Below are 8,903 nucleotides of genomic sequence, written 5' to 3'. Positions count from 1 at the left end.
GAGAGCTATGCCACAATCCCTTCTCCTCTCAGGATTTTAGGAATGGGCACACATGAGTTTCTAACCTCCAGGTCCAGGACTTGAACTGTGGTCTGTCATGTGAGAGTCCAGCAACATAACCATTATGCCATCTGCTGGTCTCCCCCTGCCCTTTTTTTTTTTTTTTAATAATAATTTTATTTTAACTTTATTTATTTATTTTAATTTGACGAGAAAGAGAGAGGGGGAAAGTGAGAAAGCAAGCCTCCAGGTCCAGGACTTGAACCGTGGTCAGCCACATGGGAGTCCAGTGCCCTCAACCACCACGCCACCTGCCAGCCCCACTCTGCCCTTGTTTTTGAAGGTTCTTATTTTTAACTGCTCTATCAGAAGAAACATTTCAACAAAATGTCTTGTTGGAGATTGATATCCCTGTTACATGAAGACTATTTCTTGTTCATCTAAAGGTAGTCATTAGAAATTTTATTTGGTTAGCCTCAAAAGTCTTTGGTAAAGTCCCATGTTAGGAATAACTGAAGTAATTCCAAAGTCGGAGTAACTAGAGAAATGCCTCTTAACTAGCTTGATAGAAAGTCATTCAATAAAATGGAGATTCCACATACTTACAATTCTAAGTTTGTTAAACCGCTTCACTTTTTTGGCATCAAATAAATAATAAAATAAGATGATGACACGTTCTCATTAAAAACAATAATAATAAAGTGCTGGTGAAGATGTGGAGAAATAGGGATATTGTTAGTAGGCATGAAAATGGTTCAGCTACTGTTGAAAAATAGTTTGACTATTTCGCAGAAAGTCAAACATGGATTACCAAAGGAGTCAGCAGTTCCACTCCTGGTTATACACCCAAAGAATTAAAAACAAGTGTTCATGGGACCAGCAACTGGCATAATGACTATGTCACTGGTCTCCCACCTAGCCAACCGTGGTTTGAGTCCCAGACCCGGTGGCTTAAACTCACGCTAGGGGTGTGTGTGCGTGCCCAAGATGCCGAGAGGAGAATGGAGGAGAAGGGATTGCAGCGTGGCCATTCCCTTGGGGGGGAATGATTTCTTGCTTTCTGTCTCTCTGTCTCTGTCTTTCTGGTGAGTGCATGTAACCTATAGCAAAAAACCTCTCCAAAAATAAAACAGGTGTTCACACAGAACCCTCTAGGCAGCAGCACTCTTCACAGTAACAAGAAGTTAGACACTACACAAATGCCCATCAACTGATGAATGAATGAACAAGATACAGTATATCCATACAGAGGGATATTATTCAGCCATAGAAAAATGAAGCCCTGATACATGCTACAACATGGATGAACATTGAAAACATTATCCTAAGTGAAAGAAGCCAAGCACAAAAAGCCATGTACTGTATGGGTCCATTTATATGAAACACACAGAATAATAAACCCATACTGACAGAAAGCAGATTAGTGGGTGCCAGAAATAGAAGGGAGAGATAAATAGAAAGTGACTGCGTAATAAGTATGGGATTCCTTTTTTTAAAAAAAGGATTATTTTATTTAATTTTATTTAGTATCATTTTTTAAAATTTGACCAGAGAGAGAGAGAATGAGAAAGCAAGCCACCAGCTCTGGGAGTTGAACTGCGGTTGGCCATGCTGGAGTCCAACACCTTAACCACCATGCCACCTGCTGGCCCCTGAGGGTTTCTTTTTGAGGTGATGAAATTGATCTGATACTAGATAGTGGCAATGGTTGCACAGCCTTGTGGATGTATTACATGTTGCTAATGATAAATTTTTGCCTTATAGAAAAAAATCCTCCAATTCTGGCCCAGGTCGGTAACGGAAGTGAATGAACCTGGCTGGATATGTACCTGCAACCAACTAGAGTATAACAGTCTCTTTCAAAGGGAGGGGGAGCTGCAAAGGCCCATCATTGTGCACTCTTTAAGAAAAGTAACTGCTTCTCCAATTTCAGTGCACATGCAAGTTACCCGGTGGTCTTGTGAACAGGCAGATTTTGATTTGGTAAGCCCAGAGTGGGGCCTGAGAATGTGCATTTCTTTCTTTTTAAAAATAATTATTTTATTTAACTTTATTATTCTTTTCCAGCTTGATCAGAGAGAGACAGAGAAAGAAAGAGGGAAAGTGAGGGACCAGCAGTTAGCGTAATGGCTATGTTGCTGAACTCCCATGTAGTCGACCACGGTTTGAGTCCTGGACCCGGCGGCTTAAACTCACGCCGGGCGTGTGTGCGTGCATGCCCAAGATCCCGAGAGGAGAATGGAGGAGAAGGGATTGTGGTGTGGCCATCCCCTCTGGGGGGGTGATTTCTATCTCTTTGTCTCTCTCTGTCTCTCTGGTGAGCACATGCACCCTATAGCAAAAACCTCTATTTAAAAAAAAAAAAAGAGGGAAAGTGAGAAAGCAAGTCACCAGGTCTGGAAGTCGAACCGCAGTCAACCATGTGGGAGTCCAGCACTTTTAACTACCACGCCACCTGCCAGCCCTGAGAATGTGCATTTCTGACAGGTTCCCTGGTGGTGCTGCAGCTCCAAGACCACACTTTGAATAATAGTGAGCATCCAGATCACAGATTCTCAATTTTTTTTTGAGAGTTTTTTGCTATAGGGTGTGTGCGCTCGCCAGAAAGACAAAGAGAGACAGAGAGACAGAGAGAAAGCAAGAAATCACCCCCCAGGGGGGATGGCCACACAGCAATCCCTTCTCCTCTGTTCTCCTCTCGGGATCTTGGGATCTTGGGCATGCACACACACACACCCAGCGTGAGTTTTAAGCCACCGGGTCCAGGACACAAACCACGGTTGACTACATGGGAGTCCAGCGACATAGTCATTATGCCAACTGCTGGTCCCCAGATTCTCAAATTTGACTGAACAGTGGAAGCACCTGAGTAATTTAAGAAATACCAATGCTGGACCAACAGGTGGCATGGTGGTTAAGGCACTGGACACTCACGTGGTCGACCACGGTTTGAGCCCTGGAACTGGTGACTTGTGTTCTCACTTTCTCTCTCTCTCCCGTCAAATTAAAAATAAAGAAAGAAAGTTAAATAATTTTAAAAAAGAAAAAAGAAACACCAACACTTAGACAACCCACCCCTAGCAATTCTGATGGCATAGCTCAGAGGTGAGACCTGAGTGCCAGGACTTTGTAAAGCTCCCTTCCCACCCCAGGTAACTAATGGGCAGCAGACCTGGAGAGCCAAGAGGACCTAGACGACTTCTACAGACTCTACACACACAGCTCTCAGAGTCGCAGGGCTGTCAAATATTCTGGAAGACAAGGTAACAGTTTTCCCCCAAGGTGACCTTTGAAGAATGATTAGTCCCCAGACCCACGCTCCTCCCCAACAACGCACTCCCAGCCTGAATTCTGGACGTTGACCCCAGATCAGAGGGAACTCCCTCTCTTCTGATAGACTGGGCTTTGTTTCATATCATTGAATCTAAACTGTTTCAGATCATTGGGACTGAACTGTTGGCTGCCGCCTCTTCCACACTGAAATGTGACCCTTTCCTTGGAGAAAAGAAGAGCGAGTGCCCCAGTCTGTCCATCCCACAGGGTGACAAAGGCTGGGAGCTGCCCAGAGCAAAGCATTGTGAGTCATTATGGTGGCAGCTCAGAAGAAAAGCAGGCGGGAAATACAGACTGGTGGCTGCGTCCCTGCCTCCTCGCAGTCACACCGGGGACAGCCTGTGCCTACATCTCCCTTCCTGCTTTGTCCCTCTCTCATCTCCCCAGCCAACTGTGACTGGCTAAATGAGGGTTTCTGAACAAAGTGCAGAACACAGGGAAAGGCCTCAGTGAAGCCGGATAAAAGAGCAGGCAGGTAGGTATGGAAGCCGGATGCCGAGTGAGAAACTTGGCGGGTTTCCTGGCGGCCCCCTCGCTAGGTGCATGGCTGAGCTAATTCATGCCTGGGTGACAGGTCGTGAGCACGCTGGTCTTTGTTGTCTAGTAAAACTGCACATGTGTGTGGCTTTCTTTTTCACTTTTGTCTCCCCATCCCCATTCCCTGGGGCTTTAGCCCTTAATGTGATAACTTTGAACATCATTGACGTTCACAGAGGGGGGGAAGGAACACACCGAGAGAGGAATCCTCCTGGGACAAGGATGCAGCAATACAGGAATAGCCTTTCCACTAAGGCCATACACGAGGACTTCAGAAAGTTAATGGAGAAGAGCTAGCACGTGGCATGGTGGTTAAGGTGCTGGGTGCTGGACTCCCAAATGACTGACTGACCATGGTTTGAGTCCCAGACCCAGTGGCTTGATTTTTCACTTTCCCTTCCCCTCTAACCCTTTCTCTGGTGAGCACACATGTCCTATAGATAACTTTAAAAATAATAAATAAATAATAAATATTTTAAAAAGTTCTTGGAGAGATGGATTTTTTTTTGGGGGGGGGGGATTAGGGGGGGGGGGTTTTTTTGACCAAGGGGGATGACCACACCGCAGTCCCTTCTCCATTCTCCTCTCAGAATTGTGGGCACATAAGTACGTGCACACACATACACCTGGTCCCGGACTTGAACCACAGAGTTGGCCATGGGGGATCCAGCTGCCTTAACCATCATGCCACAGGCTGTCCTGAGAAATGAAATTTTTAAAAGCTTATTTATTTCTTCCATGAGAGCCAGAGAAAGGGGCACCCCTAGAAGGGCCTTTGCACCATGACTCACCCCCAGGCTCAGTCTGCCCAACTCATAGGCACATATGTTGCTCCTGGCATGAAAAGATAGGTCCTGGGACAAAAGCCCGGGACCTTCCCACTGGACGCATGTGCATTACTGTCCAGCCCCAAAGTGGAATTAAAGTATGAGTTTATTTTGGAGCAGTGCACGTTTGAAATCCATCCATGGCTTTTTTGTAATACACATCGCCATGAACTCTTCGAAGACCCCTCCTCTTGATTTAGCAATCCAGGAATTGCAATCTATTGTTGCTGTGGTGGACCAGGCCACCCCTCTTCTGGAGAAACCTAGATTTCAACCTCCTTGGACCAGAATATTAAAGGGACTGAGAAAAACACATCATCACGAGGCTTTGGTTAGCAAAAGGTGTGTGCAGAGAGATTTGGAAAGCACTGTGGAGACTCACAAGAATATTCTTTCTAAAAGCCGTGTGGAGTGAGAAGTCCAAATGTATTAACTAAGCACAGGATTCGGGAAAAACGACTGTCAGTTCTGAAAGCCTCAAAGGCAGGTCTCCCCAGAGCTACGTCCCCCAGATCCTGAATATGGCCTGGAGGAACTTGCTTCTCACTTCCTCTTCCAGAGGGCCTGTCCTGACTTCCTCCTATGGCTGCCTCTGAACCTGTGTGCTGGTACTGCGATGCTGGCACTGAGCCCCGGAGGTGGTAGCTAGCTGCCATCCTTACCAGGTTATCACATCTCTGGGAGCTAGGGCTTTCTGATTAGGACCTACCATAGGGTCTAGCACAAAAGAACTGCTCAGTAAGTGTTCGTGGAATTAAACAAGTTGAGCGAATAATACTGAATAAACCTAACTGCATGTCTCTCCAGCATTGATAACCCAGAGTTGGAAGCTGAATTCTGTACAACCTTGTCTTCCTTCTGCTTCTATGGCTATGCTGAGAGAGAGCTCACAGGGTTGGCAGATGGCGTGGTGGTTAGGATGCTGGACTCCTACATGGCCGACTGCAGCTCGAATCCTGGACCTGGAGGCTAACTTTCTCACTTTCCCTTTCTTTCTGTCTCTCTCTGGCCAAATAGAATAATAATAATGACAAACAAAATTAAATAAAAATTTTTTGAAGAGGTTTTTGCTACAGGGCGCATGTGCTCTCCAGAAAGGCAGAGAGACAGAGAGACAGAAAGCGAGAAATCACCTCCCAGGGGGGATGGCCACACTGCAATCCCTTCTCCTCCATTCTCCTCTTGGGATCTTAGGCATGCACGCACATGCGCCCAGAGTGAGTATAAGCCTCCGGGTCCAGGACTCAAACCGCAGTCAACTACATGGGAGTCCAGCAACATAGCCATTACGCCAACTGCTGGTCCCAATCATTTTTTTTTAAGAGAGAACTTGCTACTTAAGAACAACTTGTTGCATTACTGTCTGGCTTTGGCCATTTCGTATTGTAATAATGATAGTAATCACAGCAAACATTTACATGGCGTACTGTACACCAGCCAACTCTTACACATTTAGAATGTGTTAATTAATCTAAGCCTCCTGACTACTCACTGAGTGTAGTCCTGATAGATGAGACAACTAAGGCCCAGAGCCATTCTGGAACTTATTCAAGGACATACCGCTCACCGGTGACAGCTAGATACGCAGGCACCACTCAGCCCCCTTGTCGATATCCTCGGCGACTCAGTTGTCAGTCTCTAAATCAGAACTCGCCCTCCTCGTCCTTTACCTCTACTAGTGCTTGTCCTGCCGGGTTAGTGCAGAGCTGGGTCACAGCGCACGTCCTTGCCAATGTCCACGTGCCTAACCAAGTGACTTGAAGCAGAGAGGGCTGTCTGTCTGAAGCCTAGTCCTGGGATTCTCTTTGCCCATCCTGGCTAGGGACAAGTGACGATGAGCTTGACCCTGGGTCCCCCTGGCACGGGAGTGAACTCCAATCTACCAAGTGGAGTTCTGGCCTGTAGCTTCCTTCCTGTTCTCATAATACTCCAATTGGAGTTTTCCTTTCAATGACCTTTTTAACACATGTGGTTGCAGCTTCAAACCACAAACCACTTATATTTTATTGGCAAGTGCTTCCTCTAATAGAGTTCTGTTGGATGGGTAAAATATTAATATTTATCTCCAGATGCGCTTGTTTCTGCACTTTAAACATTTTTTTCTGTAGGACATGTGCTCACCAGACAGATTGAGAGAGAAAGAGAGAAGTGAGAAAGCACCCCCAAGGGTGATGGCCACAACTCAATCCCTTCGCCTTCATTCTCCTCTCAGGATTTTGGAAGCACACGCATGTACGCACACACACACACACACACACACACACACTCAGTATGTTTTTCAAGCCACCAGGTCCAGGACTTGAACCATGTGGTCGGACATGTGGGATCCAGCCACCTTAAGCATCACGCCACAGGCTAAGCTATTTCTGCACTTTTATGATGCTTAAAAAATGATAATCTCTGGTTTCAAACCCTTCTGTGTACCCACTGCTACTAGACTAGTTTGTCCCCCACTCACTCCTACCTGAACAATTTCTTCTTTTCTCCTCTTCCTCTTTCTCCTCCTCCTCCTTCTTCTTCTTTTCTTCTTCTTCTTCTCCTTCTCCTTCTTCTTCCTCTTCTTCTTCTTTTTAGAGATTTTTGCTATCAGTATGTGTGCTTGCCAGAGAGACAGAGAGACAGAGACAGAAAGCGAGAAAACACCCCTCAGAGCAGATGGCCACGCTGCAATCCTTTTTCCTTTCAGAATTTTGGGCACATATGCATACATGCCTAGCATGAGTTTCAAGCTGCCGGGTCTGGAACTTGAACCACGGGCAACTACGTGGGTGTAGTGATGTAACCACTACTCCATCTGCTGGTCCCTCTACCTGAACAATTTCAAAATTGGTCTCCCAGTCTGCAGGCTAATTTCCTCTAATCTATCTTCCAAATAGGTTTATAGGTTTACAGCCTCATCTCCCTAAAGTACAACTTTGACCATGTCATTCCTCTGCTCAAAAATCATTTACGGGGGGCCAACAGATGGCATAGCGGTTATGTCACTGGACTCCTACATGGTCAACCATAGTTCAAGTCCTGGATCCAGAGGCTTGAAACTCACACTGGGCACCTATGCATGCATACCCAAGATCCCAAGAGGAGAATGGAGGAGAAGAGATTGTGGCATGGCCATTTCCCTGGAAGGTGATTTCTTACTTTCCCTCTCACTGTCTCTGTCTATGTCTCTGTCTCTGTCTTTCTCTCCCTAGTGAGTACATATGCCCTAAGGCAAAAACCGCTTTTTTAAAAAACCATTTATGGGCTCCCAGTTGCAAATAATTCTAAATTCCAAGCACTTGTGTCCCGTAGCCCTATGGGGAACTTACCTGCCATAAATACTCATCACAGGGACCAGCAGGTGGCATGGTGGTTGAGGTGCTGGACATTCCCACATGGCAGACCATAGTTTGAGTCCTGAGCCTGGTGACTTGCTTTCTCGCTTTCTCTCTCTCTCTCTCTCTCTCTGTGTGTGTGTGTGTGTGTGTGTGTGTGTGTGGTCAAATTAAAATAAATGAATGAATAAATAAAATTAAATAAATAATCCTTTAAAATAACGCTCATCACGAATTTTGTGCCGTAGCCAAACGCAGCAAGTACGCATCTTTCAGAACTGCCCTGCCACCCCCTGCATCTGTGCCCTGCCCACGCTCTTTTCTCTCCCTGCACTTCCTTTGTCCGTGCCTTCACTCGTTCTTTCATTTGTGTGCCTATTCCTTCAAACTTTACTCCTCCAAAGGGGCTTACAGTCCAGTCTGGATGCCTTAAGGTCACATCCATGACCACTTGTCACGATCTAATCCTAATCCCTCCAAAGGCCCCACCACGCAGCAGCCTCCTAGCATCATTCAGTTTTCTCCTTCATCCCATCGCAACCAAATTTCAACACATACATTTTTGGGAGGACACAGTCAAGCCACAGATCCTCCCAAGCTTCAGCCCTGAAAACCCAAGGTCCAAGGCTGAACTCTTCCCCCCCCCCCCATCTTGCCTCTGTGTATGCACCTGTGCTAAGAGGGAACTCTCTGCTTTAGAACAGCTCTTTCCATTGCAGTGTGGCTTTGGCCATTTATTTATTTATTTATTTATTTTATTTTTTATCATCATATCTTCTTCATATTACATTGGATTACATATAACTTTACAGTGTATTACATTGTTTCTTCAAAAGGGAATGCCATGCACGTCAGTCAGTACAGAGACATTAATCTCCCCACTTCAACATTC

The 8,903-nt window shown here is 45.8% G+C and overlaps 1 long non-coding RNA gene across 1 annotated transcript; it reads left to right on the top strand.

Annotated features, from left to right (window-relative positions):
* The first annotated feature begins 3,031 nt into the window (after nt 1–3,031).
* Nucleotides 3,032–4,195, top strand: LOC106734390 (uncharacterized). The gene is made up of 3 exons (XR_001370023.2): nt 3,032–3,263; nt 3,439–3,808; nt 4,047–4,195. It is a non-coding gene; the product is annotated as an uncharacterized LOC106734390 (long non-coding RNA).
* Nucleotides 4,196–8,903: the final 4,708 nt, after the last annotated feature.

Source organism: Tupaia chinensis, unplaced genomic scaffold (genome assembly GCF_000334495.1).
Source record: "Tupaia chinensis unplaced genomic scaffold, TupChi_1.0 Scaffold000104_1, whole genome shotgun sequence".
NCBI classification, from domain to species: domain Eukaryota; kingdom Metazoa; phylum Chordata; class Mammalia; order Scandentia; family Tupaiidae; genus Tupaia; species Tupaia belangeri.
This window is presented reverse-complemented; position numbering and strand designations above follow the sequence as displayed.